Below are 18,743 nucleotides of genomic sequence, written 5' to 3'. Positions count from 1 at the left end.
GTAAATACCAGCGATCAACACAAGTGCATTGTGGGACATTTTGGGCTCACTTGTGTGAGCTGGCAGCTCCCAAAGCTTTAAGAAGGTTCCCAAATGTGAAGGTCACACGGAGGATAAATGTAAATGCATCCTGACTTCAACGACACACACAATTACCAAAAAAACATGCTCAACTTTACACAATACGTTGATTTACTGATACATTGTGACTATGTGAACCCTATTCAAACACTTCAAGATTTTGCTTTCACATAAAATGGTCCCTGAAAGCTTAAACTGAGTTAAAAACAGGGGATCTTTTTTCGTCGCTTCATCAGCCAATTGTTATAGCCGAGCAAATCCGAGAGATGTTTAAGTGTTGGTGGTTTCAGTTCAACATCTTTAATTAGTTACAATGAAGTTCTCACTTTGACATCAAATCCTAGAGAAATTTGAAGTAGTTTTTTATGTAAATAGTTTGTTAGTTAGCTCGTTAGTTAAAATGAGATTCTCACTTGGATATGGAACAACATCAGAGATGTTTCAATAGTTAAAGATAGTGAGTGGGTGAGTCAATAAGTTATAAATGAAATATTAAGAAAAACAAAATTATACAACTGATTTCCATTAAAGCAGCGCAGTTACCCGCCCTTACCCATGATATTTTGTAATGTATATTACCACCACCTGCAGGGCTGGAGTGGAACACTACTCCCAGACGTTTCAAATTTTTACATGCCCAAAATCAATTTATCAAGTACTTATTTGTTAATATATATTTTATTTCTAGTTTGTTGTTGAGTGTGAAACAGGACGAAGTATCTATTTTTTCCCCAGCTATTTCAGAGGAGACAACCGCTCCCCACCAAAACATTATGTTTGCGCCTGGGCGTCGGCGGCCGGGGCGGTGCCGGCAGCCCCTGGGGCGGCTGGGCGAGCGGCAGAGAATATCCGTCACAACGCATGAACCTGAGGGCCGGCGGGCGGGCGGCAGCGTGGCGGGATACGCTGATGCTGCCTGGCGTACCTGTCACCCAAAGCTGCGAGCCCAGCTTCAAAAACGAGGTGGCTGGTGTCACATTAGTCTGCCCAGGGGTGCGCAGGCATGGGGGGGTGATGAACGCCAGCACAGTGGTGCGTCACTCGGTCAGCACTTTCTAGTCCTCACATGCCTTTGCCGCTTTGTGTCTGCAATGGAAATTTACCAGAAATACACGAGAGATCAGTGACCCAATATTTTGGGATACCCAGTAACCACCGTGTACATATGCTATGCTCCGCGATTGATTGTGCCTGGATTTAAATGCTGAATTTTAGGTCGTGCCCTGCGTTCAGGACATCAGTCAATAATGTTACGTGCCCCAAGCTTGCCCTCTGATATGAAAAACAATATTAATAATTGCAGTCAAACAACAACAACAAAAAACCAACATGAATCCACCAAGTAGTGGTTGCAGATGGTCCACTGGTCCTTTTTTATAATAACTAAATCTGCTTTTGTGTTATTTAAAAAATTATAATAACCTTTCTGCTAATCCCGCCCGATTTAGGACCTTGTACACCTGGATTTAAACTCTGCACGTAACTCTCTCTAAAGCCACCCCCCACCCCCTGCCTTGCCAATCCCTACATATTAGGATTATATGCTCCTTTAATAAATATTTGAGATCTGTTTAATTTCAACTGTGGGATTAGAACGCGCCATCATGCTAACATCTGCGCAACTATTCATCAAAGGAGGAGAGTTAGGAGCGAGCAGTCGCTGTGGAAGTAACGGAAAGCCTAATTGGTTTAGCATCTGTTCTGTATGGCGTAGGCCTAGCGTTGTATGCTAAATGCGTCACTGAGTAAAAGTATCGATCCTTCTCCATCCTTCATACTGTAAATACTCAAGTAAAAGTAAAAAGTACAGTGCATTTAAAGTACTCTGACAAGAACAGTTTATTGAAAATGTTACCGGAATAAATATAATGTGAATAGTGAATCTACAGTGTTATTACTGACCTCTTCTTATTTTTATGAAAAACATTTCAGAGATATAAAATGAAAAACGGTAATAATGGAAATGAGGTTGCCTTGTGCCATATGACCATGTATTTTTCTGAACCTGAACAAACTGGTTAATTGAGTGGCATTTTTAGCATTGAAACATGTTGGACCTGCTGTAATTTTTTGCAACCTATTCATGACCCACAAAGTGCAGGTCCATGACCCACTGTGGTGTCACGATTCACCAGTTGCCAATCACCGTACTTTACTATTTCTTATTATATTCTGCCTTACCACGATACACTAGGATAGGTCGAATCCACACAAGGTTAAGTTGGTTTATGTTTTGTTTATTATGTATAGCTATTCTATCCTACATTACTCAATGCTATGCAAAGTTACGCTACATTGTGATATGCTAGGCTGGATCCAATCAGCCTACTTTTCACCTCTCAACAGCCACCATTTTCACACCATTCTATGCTAGGCCATGTTAGGCTATCTTGGATTAAACTGTGATTTGCAATCCTATGATGGGTGAGGCAAAGGTGGACTAGTTATTGTCCTTGGCCATTTTAGTACAGATTTAGTCATCATTTTGCTCCTGCCGAGACCACCTTAAATAAAGCATGACTTGACCATGAGGTCTGACTTAACACCCTACTCTCTGAGGGTCACGTAAGCACCCTCCACACACCTTATGTATATGTGTAGCTCGCGTGTGAGCTTTGTAGCGATGCACCTGCATGTTAGCAGGGCCCCCGACAGATGGTCATCACCCTTCAGTGAGTACACGCTCTCTCATTACCTGGGACACATGGGTAAACATGAATGAACTCTTTGACTGTTCATGTCTGTTAGCATGTCTGCTAGCATTGGTTGTCTGATGAGTTTCATGTTTAGAAACTGTGAAGAATTCTGTGACACAGTAAAGTATGTTTAATTACATAATACTATGTAAGGCTATGATAGTCTTTGCTAGGTTCAGTTAGGGTCTTTCTAATGTTATGCCATATTGGCTCAGCTAGCTAAGTTCGAAGATAGACAAAATTCCTGAGGTTGATTGTTGACTTTTTCTAAATTATTTCACAATGAACTGTAAAAGTTGGAAATATCAGGAAAAGTGTGCTGGGTTCTCATTTTAAAGAACAAATAGAGGAATAAAGTTGATGAGACACACAATGAAGTTATGGGAAAGAGTAGTGGAGGCTTGACTCAGGACAGAAATAAGTACCTGCGAGCAACAGTATGGTTTCATGCCGAGAAAGAGTACCACAGATGCATGATTTGCCTTGAGGGAGCTAGTAGAAAAGTATAGAAAAGGTCAAAAGGAGAGAAATTGTGTCTTTGTGGATCTAGTGAAAGCCAATGACAGAGTACCATGAGAGGAACTATGGTACTGCATGCACAAGTCTGGTGTGGCCGAGAAATATGTTGGAATAGTACAGGACATGTATGAGGGCAGCAGAACAGCGTTGAGATGTGCCTTGTCAGAAGAATTTAAGGTGGAGGTGGGACTGCATCAGGGATCCGCACTGAGCCCCTTCCTGTTTGCGGTAGTAATGGATAGGGTGACAGATGAGGTTAGACTGGAATCCCCTTGGACCATGATGTTCGCAGATGTAATGTAACGTAATGTGCAGTGAAAGCAGAGAGCAGTTGGAGGAACAATAAGAATGATGGAGGCATACACTGGAAAGGAGAGGAATGAAGATTAGCTGAAGTAAAACAGAATATATGTGCGTGAATGAGAGGGCTGGAGGGGGAAGTGTGAGGCTACAGGGAGAAGTGATAGCAAGGGTGGATGACTCAAATACTTGGAGTCAACAATACAGAGCAATGGTGAGTGTGGGAAGGAGGTGAAGAAACGGGTTGACGCAGGTTGGAAGATCTGGCGGAAGGTGTCTGGTGTGTTATGTGACAGAAGAACCTCTGCTAGGATGAAGGGCAAAATTAGAAAAGAGTGGTGAGGGACGAGTGGCACTGAAGAGACAACAGGAAGCAGAGCTGGAGGTGTCAGAAATGAACATGTTGACATTCTCGTTAGGAGTGAGCAGCTTGGATAGGATTAGAAATGAGCTCATTAGAGGGTCAGCCAAAGTTGGATGTTTTGGAGACAAGATTCGAGAGAGCAGACTTTGATGGTTTGGACATGTTCAGAGGCGAGAGAGTGAGTTGATTGGTAGAACGATGCTGAGGATGGAGCTCCCAGGCAAAAGAACGAGAGGAAGACCAAAGAGAAGGTTGATGGATGTTGTGAGGGAGGACATGAGGACAGAGGGTGTTAGCGAGGGGGATGCACGAGATAGGCTTACATAGAAAAAGATGACACGCTGTAGTGACCCCTAACGGGACAAGCCTAAAAGAAAAGAAGATCAGTGAAGTTAAATGTCGCATTAGCAACGACTTGTAATATATATCTATCCATCCATCCATTTTCTTAGCCACTTATCCTCACGAGGGTTGTGGAAGTCCTGGGTGTACACCCTGAATTGGTTGCCAACTCATTGCAGGGGACATGGAGACAGACAACAGTCGCACTCACAATCACACCTCGGACCAATTAATGCACCTTTTAGGGATGTGGGAGGAAAAAGGAGTGCTCGGATAAAACACACTAAGGCACAGGGAGATCATGCAAATTCAACAGAGGCAGGGCCAGGATTTGAAGCCCGGTCCTCAGAACTGTGAGGCCAACGCTCTACAGCTGTGTCACCGACTCACCTTATATATATATATATATATATATATAATATATATATATATATATATATATATATATATTTTTTTTTTTTTTAACTTGTCAATGCCAGAATTATGTGTACTTTGTCGATGTGGCCAAGACGCTTGAGGTCATCTGGGAAACGACGTGTTTATCCTTGGCCTGTCATAAATATTTTGACAAACTGGACTGCGCTTTTTTTGTTCCGCCTTTCCGAGGCGTTTAATGAAACCTCACAGGATGTTTATTCAACAACGCCAACCGTTAAATCAAGTCAAGTCAAGGGAATGCGGTGGTAAATCCCGGGAAGAAAGCGCTAATGCGTCCTTACACTTTAAACTTTAATCACGCCGCTAAGAATCACTCTCACCGCGACTCTTTCAAGTGCAAGACCTTCACTGCTGTCCCACATCAATCACCCTCATGGGTACTTTTTTCATTTTCCCCACAGAGCGACCAGACCTTGCTTCACTTATTTTTTCCATGTTAGCTACACACTTAAAAGAGCAGCTGCTTTGAGCACTGCCACACGCACAATGTGAAGTTTACAAAAGAGACTGCTGGGGCACTTGTATTTTGAAGATTTTTGTGTGTGTGTGTGTGAAGAAAGGAATACTAGAGAATAATCAGAAAAGAAAACATGAGAATTGATATTTAAAAACATCATAAAATATCTTTTATGATTTAAAATGTGTACTTTTATGAGAACAATTGTCTCACTTAAATTTAAAATATCCTATTTTGCCTTGGAAAAAAACCCAAAAATATTTGTTATTCAAACTGCAAGAAAAAATTGTAATACAACAAAAATGGGGATGTGTTGCTTTATATGACAAGTCGTATTTTTCAACGTAAAAACTCACATTTTACCAAGATAAAAATTCATGTTTTAAAAAGTCACATTTTTAAAATATACATTTTTTATAAAAATCTTTTTGAGAAAGAAGTCTTTTAATTCTTAGATTTCCCTCCAGAATTAAATGTTTTTATTGAAAAATACAGAAAAACATGATACTATCTATTAATTTTCTTTGCTGCTTATCCTCACGAGGGTCGCAGAGCGTGCTGGAGCTTATCCCAGCTGTCAACGGGCAGGAGGCAGGGTACACCCTGTACTGGTTGCCAGCCAATTGCAGGGCACATCGAGACAGACAACAGCCACACTCACAGTCACACCTAAGGGCAGTTTAGAGTGTCCAATTAATGTTGCATGTTTTTGGGATGTGGGAGGAAACTGGAGTGCCCTGAGAAAACCCACGCAGGTACGGGGAGAACATGCACACAAGCGGTGTCGGGATCAAACCAGGGTCCTCAGAACTGTGACGCTAACACTTTACCAGCTGATCACCCTCCCGCAACATTATACTATTAAGTAAATTTTGTCGTTTTACAGATGAAAAGTATTCTTTTTAAGGAAGGCTTTTGTAATTTTTGATTTTTCCCAAAAATGTTTTTTTTAAATTAAAATAGACAACAACATTGCAACATAAGAATGTGTTTTATCTTACAAAAGGTACAATTTAACAAGGAAAATGACACCTGTTTCTTTAAACACGTGTACATGAAAACATGAGTTTTTTTTTCTTTACATCCTGCGTTTCGTGAAGCAATGCCTCATTGTGACTCATAAGACTTGATTTCCGTGAACATCAAAGTATTATGGTAGCTCTGCAGTGACTCACTGTCTCACTCCTTTGCGATGCGTCAACACCAACGGATTTTGTGATTTTTATGGCTGTCTTTTTTTTTTTAAACACTGTAGACTTTGACCTCATATTACCCCTTAACACATGGAAATGATCCCATATTCTATTGTTTTTACACTGGAGTAACTTCCTGTTTTTTATTCCATCGACACTATTAAAACCTGATCTTTACTGACCTCCCAAAAGGCTTAAAATTCTGAAATGGAATATATTTTCCAAGGTGTTCTTTAGATTGGATTACGTGACTCGCTGTGCATCCAATCAACATGGTTATGTGTTTTTTTTGGGGGGGGTTGGGGGGTGATGATGGAATTAAATTTTGACAGGGTGAGGGAACAAACAGATTTGCGGGAAATGACATTGCCAAACGTCACAGCGAAACATGTGGAGAGATCGGAAAGCTTAAAAAACCCAACATGTCCGATAAAAAAACAGGACATGATCACAGTAATATCATATTTTCAAAATAATCTGTTACAACAATAATTCACGACATGTTAATTGAATTGAAGTGATCTTCCATCAAGTTCTATTTTTCATGAAAAAAGTTTTTATTTGCAAAATAGATTCAGTACCTTATATACCAATATAACCCTTTTTGAGTGTTGTCATTTTTTGTCAAGAGAAATCAAGAATAAAGGTTTTTTGAGACGTTTAGATTTTTTGAGAAAAAGTCTGAAAAAAGACAAAAGATAAAAAGTCTGAATATTACAAGAATAATGTAAATAAATATACAAAAATGTTGTTGGCAAGAGAAAAGGAAACTGTTTTTTTCAGTGACATCTTTTAGGGCGAAGTTATATTTTACAAAACAAAAGTAATAAAGGACAAGAAAACTTCCAAAACATTAAGATTCTTCAATTCAATTATGCATCTAACCATTTTCTTAGCCACTTCTCCTCAGAAGGGTGGCGGGCAGTGCTGGAGCCTATCCAAGCTGTCAACGGGCAGGAGGCAGGTACACCCTAAACTGGTTACCAGCCAATCGCAGGGCACATGGAGACAAACGACCAATCGTACTCACAATCACACCTAGAGGCAATTTAGAGTGTCCAAATAATCTAGCATGTTTTTGGGATGTGCGAGGAAACTGGAGTGCCTGGGAAAAAAAAACCACGCAGGCACGGGGAGAACATGCAAACGCCACACAGGAGAGGTCGGGATTTGAACCCAAGACCTCAGAAATGTGAGGACAATACTTTCCAGCTAATCCACTGTGCCTCTTCAATTTGATTATTTTTCAGAAATTATTCTGGAACTTTATTAATTTTTAAAATATAATTTTCCTGCATAAAAATGCAATTTTAAGAAAAAAGTAGAAAGAAAAATAATTAAATTGTATTATTTGAGTCTTCCACAGAAAAGAGTAAAGATAAAATATATAGTTGGAATATTACAAGAGTTGGGTGTTTTGGCATGCTACTATTGGGTCACTGAATATTATTTTGAAAAAAAAATATATATGTAAGTCACTCTTGGTGTAGTGATACACTCGCCTGACTTTGGTGCGGGCAGCGTAGCTTCAGTTCCCACTCGGTGACGGTGCCAACGTGAGTGTGAGTGGTCGCCCATGTCTATATGTAGTGGCCCATAAAAATTAAAGTCACACTAGTACAAAAACAAAGTTTCAGTTTTCAGAGTTAAATTTTTTTTCCTTATTAAAATATTTTCATAGAAAACAGTTCAGCTATTATGAGAATAAAGTAAAGTAAAATTGAGAGCTACAAAGGAGTCGTAATTCACCAAGAATAAAGTAGCATTTTTAAAAGCTAAATTGTCATTTTCCCCCCAATTATTTCACTTGAAAAAAGGAAAGTTTCAATTTCATTAAGAAAACATTTTATTTGAGTGACTTTTAATCTTCTGCCATCCTTGGTGGCATTTAGCATCTTTTATTAGCAGCTAGCTCTAGCGCTCACATTGAAATCAAGGAATTAGCATGCTGTTGTTAGAAGACAAAAGGACATTCAACAAAGACTCAACCTAGTAAAAAGAGACCTCTGCATGTGCTTGTTAAAAAGATGATTATTCATTCTTTATGTCATTATTCTGTGACGTTTTATAAGAGCTCATTGATATGCGCACACACCACACACTAACAACACTAACATGTCTCTTTAACCCCACATTAGCATCTCTAATGGTAAGCGCTCCGTTTGATTTAATGCCTCTTAAAAATATTTTATTTTGCAATATTTCGTTTTTATGTTTGTTTAGTTCCTGTTTGAAGATCTCTTTGCACCATTTTACAGGATGGTTTTAAGACAATGTTAGGGTTTGAAGTCTCTCTGGGTGATGTTTTAAACAATTATTAGGGGTTGTCTTAAATTACAAGGGTGGAAGCCATGGTTAAGATTTCTAATTAGGGTTTCAATTACAGTTTTTTTTTTAAATAGCCTGGATTAGGGTTTCAAGGTAGGTTTAGGGTTCAAAATTAGCATCTCTAAATCTGGTGAAAGGCTTCAAATTATGATTTCAAGACACGGTTTGGGTTTTAAGCATGAGTTAGGGTTTCAAGTCTGGGTGAGGAATACAAGGGGTTCAAACCAGTTTTAGGATTCTAATTTTGAGATTTAATCATAGGGTAGGTTTTCTAGTGTGGATTAAGATTTCAAAAAAAGGCTAAAATTAGGATTTCAAACCAGGACTGTGGTTTAAAATTAGGGTTTGAAGACCATGTTAAAGTTTTCAATCATGCTTTTAAATCTGGGTTAGGTTTTCAAGATAGGGTCAGGATTTTAAAGTCTGGTTTAAGGTTTCATACACATTTTATGATTTGTTTAGAATTAGGTTTTCAAGACAGTATTAAGACATTGAATTATGGCTTTTTTGAAATTAAGGTTTTGGTAAGTCAATTTTGGGGTTTGAAATTTGGGATTTAAGGCAGTGTTGGTTTTGAAGTTACAGTTTCAGAGCAATGTTAGGCTTTGGAATGAGGTTTTGCAAGACTGGGTGAGGTTTGAAAAGACGTTGTCAGGGTTTAATTAAGTGTTAAATTAGGGTTTCTAAAGCCGTGTTTAAATTCAGGTTTCAAGATATATTTAAAATAAAGTTAAGATCCACATCAAACTGGGATCCAGGGCAGGATTCAGGTTTTGAATAGACAGGTTGAAACTGGGGTTAGAGTAAGGTAAGGGTTGAAGCCAAATTTCGTGTTTCAAATTCGAGTTGAGATTTTCTTTTAGAGTTTCAAACAAAGTTACAGTTGAAAATTAGGGTTTTAAATTAGAACTTTGAGATCTGCTGTTGTTGTTGATGAAGAAGAAGAAGAAGAAGGAGAAGAAGGAGAGGAAGATGATGATGATGATGAAGATGTCATTGTTAGTGTCGGGTGTTAGTGACACTATTAGATTAATCTGATGACCCTTAACTAAAGTGATGTTTGAGCTCTTAATCTGTGCTGCGCCTGCTTGGTAAGTGAAACCAGAAACCGTATTTTTGCGTTCACAGACAATAGGGGAGATCATTTTAATAGGGCGCATGGTGTTGGGGGGTTTCAATGTAGGGAGCAAGGGGGCGGGGAAGGAGGTGTAGGGTTGAGGGAAATAGGCTAGGAGACGTTTGCTTGTAATAAACTGACCAGCAATCTGGTTTTATGGACGTGTTCAAGCGTGGAATTTAACTTCTCTCTCTGGATCTCCAGAAACATCAAATGTGACTTTGAACAAGAGTTAAGGGGTCCAAGGTGGTACAAGGGTTAAGTTTGATTTTTTTAACATGGGTTTGTATTTAAAGTCTGGGATGGCATCTCAAATTATGATTTTAAAATAAAATTAGGATTTTGAATTATTGTTTGAATTCAGGATTCCAAAATATAGTTAAGAGCTTAACATTTGTGTCAAATCAAGTTTAAGGTTTCATATTAAAGTTTGGATCCAAGATTAGTATTTGGGATTATGGGGGTTAAATTATGTATTTCAGGGCTCTTTTAGGTTTTGAAACAGGGGATCAAATCTTGGGATGCATTTTCAAACGTAGCCTGGGGTCTCAAATAAGGGTTTAAAAACTAGTTGAGGTCTCAAATTAGGGTTTCAAATCACAGGTTAGAGTTTCTTATTTGGTGTACTGCATTCAGTGCTTATATTTGCAATGCCTCCTCTTCCTCTAAATACAGCATATTAAAAGTAGATGTCTCGCATTTGCCTGATCCCTAAATCCTCAAAAGTAGGTGACCATGATTTCGCTTGAAATAAATATGCTCGGATTTGGGGGCTCATGCTATTGATATTTGGGGGTCTTGGAGACATATTTCCATTTTGGGATTATTGCCTCTTTTAGATGTGACAGATGTTAGCAGGGTGGAAGTAAGCACAAGGTCAAAGGACGTAAGGAAATTCATCAACTTCTCCACTAAATGTTGCACTTTAACTCTTAAGTGTATGTTTACGCAACCACAAATTTTTAGAACCTAAATTTCGATTTTGAATAACTAGGTTTTTATTAACAGATTTAAAGAAGAAATCTTTTTTTTTGGTGGGGGGGTGGAACTAGGATTTAAAATCCAGATCCATATGATTTCCATCTGATGATTAGGAACCAGTTCTGAGGTAGAAACAATGATTTGAGCAACATTTAATGAAAATCACAATATTGAAAAATGTGGGTTTTATAAACAGATCTAAAGGAGAATCAACTTGTTTCATATAAATTTAATTTCAAAGAACACTTTGGTTTTGTCATACCAGTGTCCAGAAAAGGCTTCTCTGAAAGCTACTTTTGTTTGACCCAGTTTTGTATACGCTTTGCCTATATTTGGCTAAGACCGGTACTTTTCCTCTGATTGGTTGCCTCCGTGTTGCAAAGCAAATCAAAGCCATTTTATTTTGTATAGCGCATTTCATACAGAAGGTGCACTTGATTCCAATAAAAAAAAAAAAAAAAAGCATTTCAAACTAAAAAGCACAATTAAAAAAGCTCTTGGCGCAAGAAATACTGAAAACTGGAAGTACTCTAAAACGCACGAAAAAAAAAAACGAGATTCTAAACTGGATTTGAAAACACTCACACTTGGGACTGACGTCACCACTGTTGGGAACTTATTCAATTTAGATTGGATTTGGATGCTCCTTCACCATGTTTGCTTTGGACTCTGTGCTCCACTATTTGACCTGAGTTGTAAAGTTGTATTTTTCACGGGCGGCACAGTGGCACAGCTGTAGACCTTTGGCCTCACAGTTCTGGGGACTGGGATTAAAATCCTGGCGTCCTCCGTGTGTTTTTTATATGTTCTCCCTGTGCCTGGGTGGGTTTTCTCTGGGCATCCCCAAAACATGCATTGATTGGAGATTATAAATTGCTAATAGCCGTGATTGTGAGTGCAACTGTTCTCTTTCTCCATGTGCCCTGTGATTGGCTGGCAACCCGTTCAGGGTGTACCCCGCCTCCTGCCTGAAGATAGCTGGAACAGGCTCCAGCGCTCCCACCACCCTCGTGGGGATCAGATGCTCAGAAAATAAATGGATGGATATTTATCAAGATTAGACTCAGAAAAAGTTCCATGTAGCGATGACATTTTGCTTTAAAGCAGGCAATCATTTTGAAATGTGAGTCTATACGAAACTTGCCTTGAAATTTTGGCCATGTTCATTGGCCCAACAAAAAAAACCTCCTCCTGTAGCGCCGGAAAAAAGGAGTCGGAGGCGGAGTGTCGGACACAGGAACAGAACTTGCTTTATTGTTCTACATCAAAAACACTACTCGCCTAACGGCGGGAACTCTGTTAACCTTTACTCCGGAAGCGCAACAACAAAAACAGTCCGTGCGGAACCCCGCACCGCAACTTGAGGTCCAGCGGGTGAATTATGTAAACACCACACAAGCCCCCCCAGAATTCACCCATAGTCAAAATCCTTGTGCCGTGGAGGGATGACGACCCGACCCCGGCGGGTGTGCACTGTAGGGGCTGAGGGGGGCTGAGGGCCACGATCTGAGGAAAGGTCGCACGGGGTCCCGAAGCGTGCAACCCACGTGCCGATGAACGCCCGGGCCACATCTGACGACGTTGTCGAAGAGAGGGGAACGGCTTCGGGCCAGCGGGTCGTCCTGTCCACCATGGTGAGCAAGTAGGTGAATCCGTGCGAGGGAGGAAGTGGACCTACCAAGTCGACGTTGACGTGGTCAAACCTCCTCTCGGGGACAGCGATGGGCTCCAAGGGGGCTTTTGTGTGGCGATGCACCTTAGCCCGCTGACAGGCCACGCAGGAGTCGATCCAGGCCTGCACATCTTTCTTGAGACCGCGCCACACGAACTTCTGGACCACCAGCCTCACGGACGGTTTCCTTCCGGGGTGGGAGAGGTTGTGGACCGCCTCAAAAACAGCTCTTCGCCAGTTTGCAGGGACCAGCGGCCGAGGCTGGTCAGCCGAGAGGTCCCACAGCAACCTGACGCCCGAGTCACCAACCGCGACTTCCTCCAGGCGCAAACCCGTGTCAGAAATCTTGAGGGCCTGCACCCCGTGGTCCAAGGCCTGGTCTGCGCTCATGCGGGAGTAGTCGAGACCCAGATGCACAGTGCCGACGATCGCCCTGGAGAGGCAGTCCGCGACCACATTGGATTTGCCGGCAATGTGTTGGATGTCGTAGTGTACTCGGAGATGAATGACAGTTGGCGTTGCTGGCGGGCGGACCACGGCTCGGCCACCTTGGACATGGCGAAAGTGAGGGGTTTATTGTCTACATATGCCGTGAACTCACGGCCTTCAAATAGAGAGCGGAAATGGCGGATCTCCAGCCAGAGGCCAAGGAGCTCTCTATCGAACGTGCTGTATTTGCGCTCCCTGTGGACCAGCTGATGGCTGAAAAAGGCAAGCGGTTGCCAGGCGCCGCCGACTCAGTGTTCGAATACGGCTCCAACAGCGTAGTCCGATGCATCAGTAGTGAGAGCGACAGGGGCCCCGTGGGTCGGGTGGGCCAGCATAGCGGCACGACTCAGCATGGCCTTCGTAGCCTCGAAGGCTTCCATCCTCTCGGCCGTCCATACAACGTCCCGGTTGGGGGCCTTGTCTTTAAGAGCCTCATAGAGCGGGCGCATGATGTGGGCCGCCCGGCAGATGAACCGGTGGTAGAAAGTCACCATCCCCAGGAACTCCCGGAGGCCCCGAGCCGAGCGAGGTCGGGTAAAAGCGGAGACGGCCTCCACCTTTGCCGGAAGGGGGGCGGTGCCGTTCTTGTCTATGAGGTGCCCGAGGAACTGGATAGAGGGCACCCCGAAAACACACTTCGCCGGGTTGATGATCAGGCCATGCTGCTCAAGTCTTGCGAAGAGGTCGCGGAGGTGCATCAGATGTTCATCCTCCGAGGAGCTGGCGACGAGGATGTCATCCAAATAGACCCTAACCTCAGAAACTCGAACAGTCCAAACGGAGTGATTACAGCCGTCTTGGGAACGTCTGAGGGGTGCACGGGAACCTGGTGATACTCGCGCACCAGGTCGACCTTGGAGAACAGCATTTTGCCCGCCAGGTGGGCTAAGAAGTCCTGAATGTGTGGAACAGAGTAGCGGTCGATCGTAGTGGCGTCGTTAAGGTGGCGGTAGTCACCACACGGTCGCCACCCGCCACTCGGTTTAGGGACGATGTGTAGTGGCGAGGCCCACGGGCTATCCGAGCGGCGGATGATGCCCAGACGCTCCATGTTGGCAAACTCGGACTTAGCGACTGCTAGCTTCTCGGGGTCAAGCCGTCGGGCCCTCGCGTGAATCGGGGGGCCCTTGGTCTCAATGTGGTGCTCGACCCCATGTTTAGTCGTGGCAGAGGAGAAAGTGGGCCGTGTCAAGCCAGGGAACTCACCAAGGAGGAGTTGGTAATTGGTGCCGTCCGAGAGCGAACTGGAGAGACCGCCATAAGTCGCCTCATTGCGGACGCAGGCGACCGTGGAAAAAGTCAGTGCATCCACCAGACGGCCCCTCTTAACATCAACCAGCAGCCCGTGGGCACAAAAAAAATCAGCGTCGAGGAGAGGGAATGAGACATCGGCAGTGACAAAGTCCCATGTGAAGCGCTGACTCCCGAAACACAAGTCCACAGTCCTCATGCCATAAGAGCGGATAGGGGAGCCATTAGCGGACAGTAGGGGTGGCCCATGAGTCCCGCCAGAGGCGTCCTCCACAGTGGCCGTCAGGACGCTCCTCTGGGCGCCGGTGTCGCAAAGGAATTTGCGCCCGGAAAGGTTGTCCTTGACGAACAGCAGCCGGCTCTTCTCACGGCCGCTGCGAAGCGTGGACTTTGGCGTTTCCCGACGCGTCGTGGTTGCAAGGGGCGTGGAACCTCTTCGCTTTCGCACCGAAACGGGCATGGAAGTAGCACAAGCCTGTGCCAGCACGGCCGTCGGTGGCGATGGGGCCCCTGCTGGATGCCACCCCCGCGCCCGGAGGCGAGTAACTGCACGTCGCGGCCAGCGTCTCAGGGGAGAAGCGGTGGGTTGCCAGGAAGAAACGGTCGGCCTCCTCGGCCAGGGCCCGGGGCTCAGTGACAGTACTGTTTGCGAGCGCCGTCTGAACATGCGGTGCCATATGCCTGAGAAACAGTTCCATGAAAATGAAATTGGGCTCTTCCGTGCCCAGCAGGTTTAGCATCATTTCCATGAGTTCGGAAGGTTTGCTGTCCCCCAGTCCATTAATAGCCAACAGACGTTGGGCACGCTCCGGCCGTGAAAGCTCAAAAACCTTGAGAAGGTGAGCCTTGATCCCAGCATACTTATCTCGGGTCGGGGGAGAGGTGATGAAGTTCACTGCTCTGGCCGCCGTTGAGCTCCCGAGTGCTGAGACAACGTGGTAGTAACGCGTGGAATCATCTGAGATCCCGCGGAGGGCGAACTGAGCCTCAGTCTGTGCGAACCACGCTGCCGCGGACGTCTCCCAAAACTCCGGCAATTTGAGGATGGCGGTTGCCATGTTCGTTTCAGTCTCGAAAACGCCGGGACTGACGTCGGGGTCACCAGTGTAGCGCCGGAGAAAAGGAGTCGGAGGCGGAGTGTCGGACACAGGAACAGAACTTGCTTTATTGTTCGACATCAAAAACACTACTCGCCTAACGGCGGGAACTCTGTTAACCTTTACTCCGGAAGCGCAACAACAAAAACAGTCCGTGTGGAACCCCGCACCCCAACTCGAGGTCCAGCGGCTGAATTATGTAAACACCACACTCCTACAGTTTTTGAAAATCCAACCCCTAAATCCTTTTACTCAGCAACATGAAATTTTGGGGGCATGTCTATCATGAGTAGACCCACAAAAAACGTCAGAAATAACTATGCACAAAAAGACAGTAAATAAGTCCTTTTGGTTTCAAGTGGCTATTTTTGGGTATTTTTTGGCCATTTACAGAGATCCTTTTAAATAATCCTCCTTGACAGTGTTTGCAAATTCAGCCACTCTTAGCCCATTTCACTTTGTGACATCAAATGTGGTTGGAATGTCTATCACAAGTTATACATTTAAACTAAAAAAAAAAAACTTTTATATGTAGGCGACTTTCAAGGCACTCAAGGTCACCAAATAAACAGTTAAAAGAAATGCAAGAATAAAAACAAAATAAAAAAAAAGCATCAACTAAAGTGGCAAATGATATGGCAGCACTGACTGCCGGAGAAAAATTCCTTGTGTTTTTACACACCTGGCCAATAAAGCTGATTCTGATTCTGGGATGCATACAAGAATAGGCGTTTGGATCTGAACACGGTTGATGAGTCAGTGTTTTGCAGGTCATGTGGAGGAACAATTAGAAAGATCTAGGCACGCACTGGAAAGGAGAGGAATGAAGGTTAGCTGAAGTAAAACAGAATATACATATACATATCTATCTATCTATCTATCTATCTATCTATCTATCTATCTATCTATCTATCTATCTATCTATCTCTATCTATCTATCTATCTATATCTATCTATCTATCTATCTATCTATCTATCTATCTATCTATCTATCTATCTATCTATCTATCTATCTATCTATATATGTGAAGCTCCAGGGAGAAGAGATAGCGAGGGTGGACGACTTCAAATACTTGGGGTCAGCAAAACAGAGCAATGGAGAGTGTGGTAAGGAAGTGAAAAAACAAGTCCAAGCAGGTTGGATTAGCTGACGGAAGGTGTCTGGTGTATATGGCAGTAGAGTCTCCGCGAGGATGAAGGGCAAAGTATATAAAACAGTGGTGAGGCCGGCCATGATGTACGGATTAGAGACGGTGGCACTGAAGAAACAACAGGAAGCAGAACTGGAGGTAGCAGAAATGAAGATGTTGAGGTTCTCACTCGGAGTGAGAAGGTTGGATGGGATGAGAAATTAGCTCATTAGAGGGACAGCCAAAGTTGGATGTTTTGCTGACAAGGTTCGAGAGAGCAGACTTGGATGGTTTGGACATGTTCAGAGGCGAGAGAGTGAGTATATTGGTAGAAGGGTGCTTCCAGGCAAAAGAGCGAGAGGAAGACTAAAGAATAGGTTGATGGATGTTGTGAGGGAGGACAAGAAGACTGGGTGTTGGAGAGGAAGACTCATGAGATAGGCTTAGATGGAAAAAGATGACACCCTGTGGCGACCCCTAATCGGGACAAGCCGAAAGGAAAAGAAGAAGAAGGAGTTTTGCAGGGAGAAGGTGAAGTGGATGGGAAAGATCTGAGAGAGCGGGAAGGTATGGCAACGTGAAGGAGGACAGCAAGATATGGCCGGGCGAAAAAGTTGATTATTGTCGACAAGTAGACGTTTAAGTAAGTCTCAACGAGTCATGGTCTGAAACGTGGGAGGTCTGCCATTTTGCATTTGAAGCAGACATTTTAGGGTATTTGACCCTTTCCTGAGGCCCTTCAAAGAGGCAGAAGAGGTCTGCCATTTTGGTTTGGAACGGGGATTTTTTTACCTTCGACTTGACCATTTGAAGGTATCCTTAAAAGTGACTCGGAGAGATTGTTAGCAAATTTGTAGCATGTAAACCAGACAATGTTATTTGTGCACGAATGCCGATGCACCCCCGCCGAAAGCTCATCAAATTGCCAATAGAGGCATTTTTCTTTATCAGACTACTTTGAGCCGCCAACTTTGACTCCTTCGCATATCTCCAATGTCATCCCGTCTGCTCCGGCGCTCGCTTCTCATTGGACGCCGTCCCCGACATCAACATCAATCAGCCCCAACTGCTGCTTAAATGACTGTGTAACCTTTACGGCACCGTTAAAGAAAGATGTATCATTTCTGCATATAAAAAAATAGAAAGGAGGGGAAAAATGTCGTAAAAAGCCAGCAGTCTTTATGGGGAGAAGAGTCGCCGGCGGCGGGTGTTTTTAATACCCGGTCAAAGAGCGGCAGCCTCCAGAGTCACTTTGCAAAAAGAATCGCTCATATTTTACACACACATTAAGATATTCACTGAATTTGAACAGATTTCAAAATGGCTGGCAACAACAACAGACTGAGAGCCATAAAGGCAGTGGAATAAAGCCCTTTTTTTTTTTTTTTTTTTTTTACTACTACCCACCGACATTCTGCGCATAATGGAAAATATTTAACAATGCCTTCCCCCATTTACGGAGCTCTGGTGGCTGTAAATTACAGTGCGGAAGACACATCATCATCATCACGGCCGCCGGCATTAACTGCCTTATATTAAAAAGCTTTCCAGAGGGGAATGAAGGGACTCGCCGTGAAGAGGACCCCAGCAAAACTCAATCTGCTGCCATGTTTAATGTCACCATTTTTATTATCTTGTCAGCATATGTCGGAAGGGCCACACAGGAGAATGCGAGGTCCTGGCCAGCCATTGAGTTGAAAATTCAGCCCATGAAGACAAGCAAATGACTTAGCAAATGAAATTTGGTAGGCATGTCGCCCACTATGAGTCAACCCACACAAAAAAATGCCATGCCTAAAAATACAGGAATACGGCGTCGTCTCCTTTCTGCTCTTTCAAAGTTAGGAAATTACACCGTGCCTTTTCCCTTAACGAACATTAGGCTGATTAAGTCTACAATGACTCTGATCCTCGATCCATAACGTAAGTAATCTATTCATCTCGGCCACGATCGAAATGTTGACAAAAAAAAAAATCTCAAGAATCCCCGCCCAGGAAGATGCAGGAAGTCTGCCATTTTAGTTTCAAACGGCCATTTTTAACAGCCAGGAGTAACAAGACGAATGACGAACGAAGAGTTTTTTAAAGTTAAGTCCACAGAACGATCTCAACTTTGCTACATAAAACATACCCATGTGTCCATGGTTATACCCACAAATAAGTCTCAAGAAGCCCTACCAGAAAAGACACATCAAGTCTGCCATTTTGGGTTGCAACAGTCATTTTGAAAAGCCAGGAGTACTACAAGACTAACTCCGAGTTCGGGTTGAAAATAAATCCAAAAGCCT

Source organism: Syngnathoides biaculeatus, chromosome 4 (assembly GCF_019802595.1).
Source record: "Syngnathoides biaculeatus isolate LvHL_M chromosome 4, ASM1980259v1, whole genome shotgun sequence".
NCBI lineage: Eukaryota > Metazoa > Chordata > Actinopteri > Syngnathiformes > Syngnathidae > Syngnathoides > Syngnathoides biaculeatus.
The sequence above is the reverse complement of the archived record's forward strand: the minus strand, read 5'-3'. Positions refer to the sequence as shown.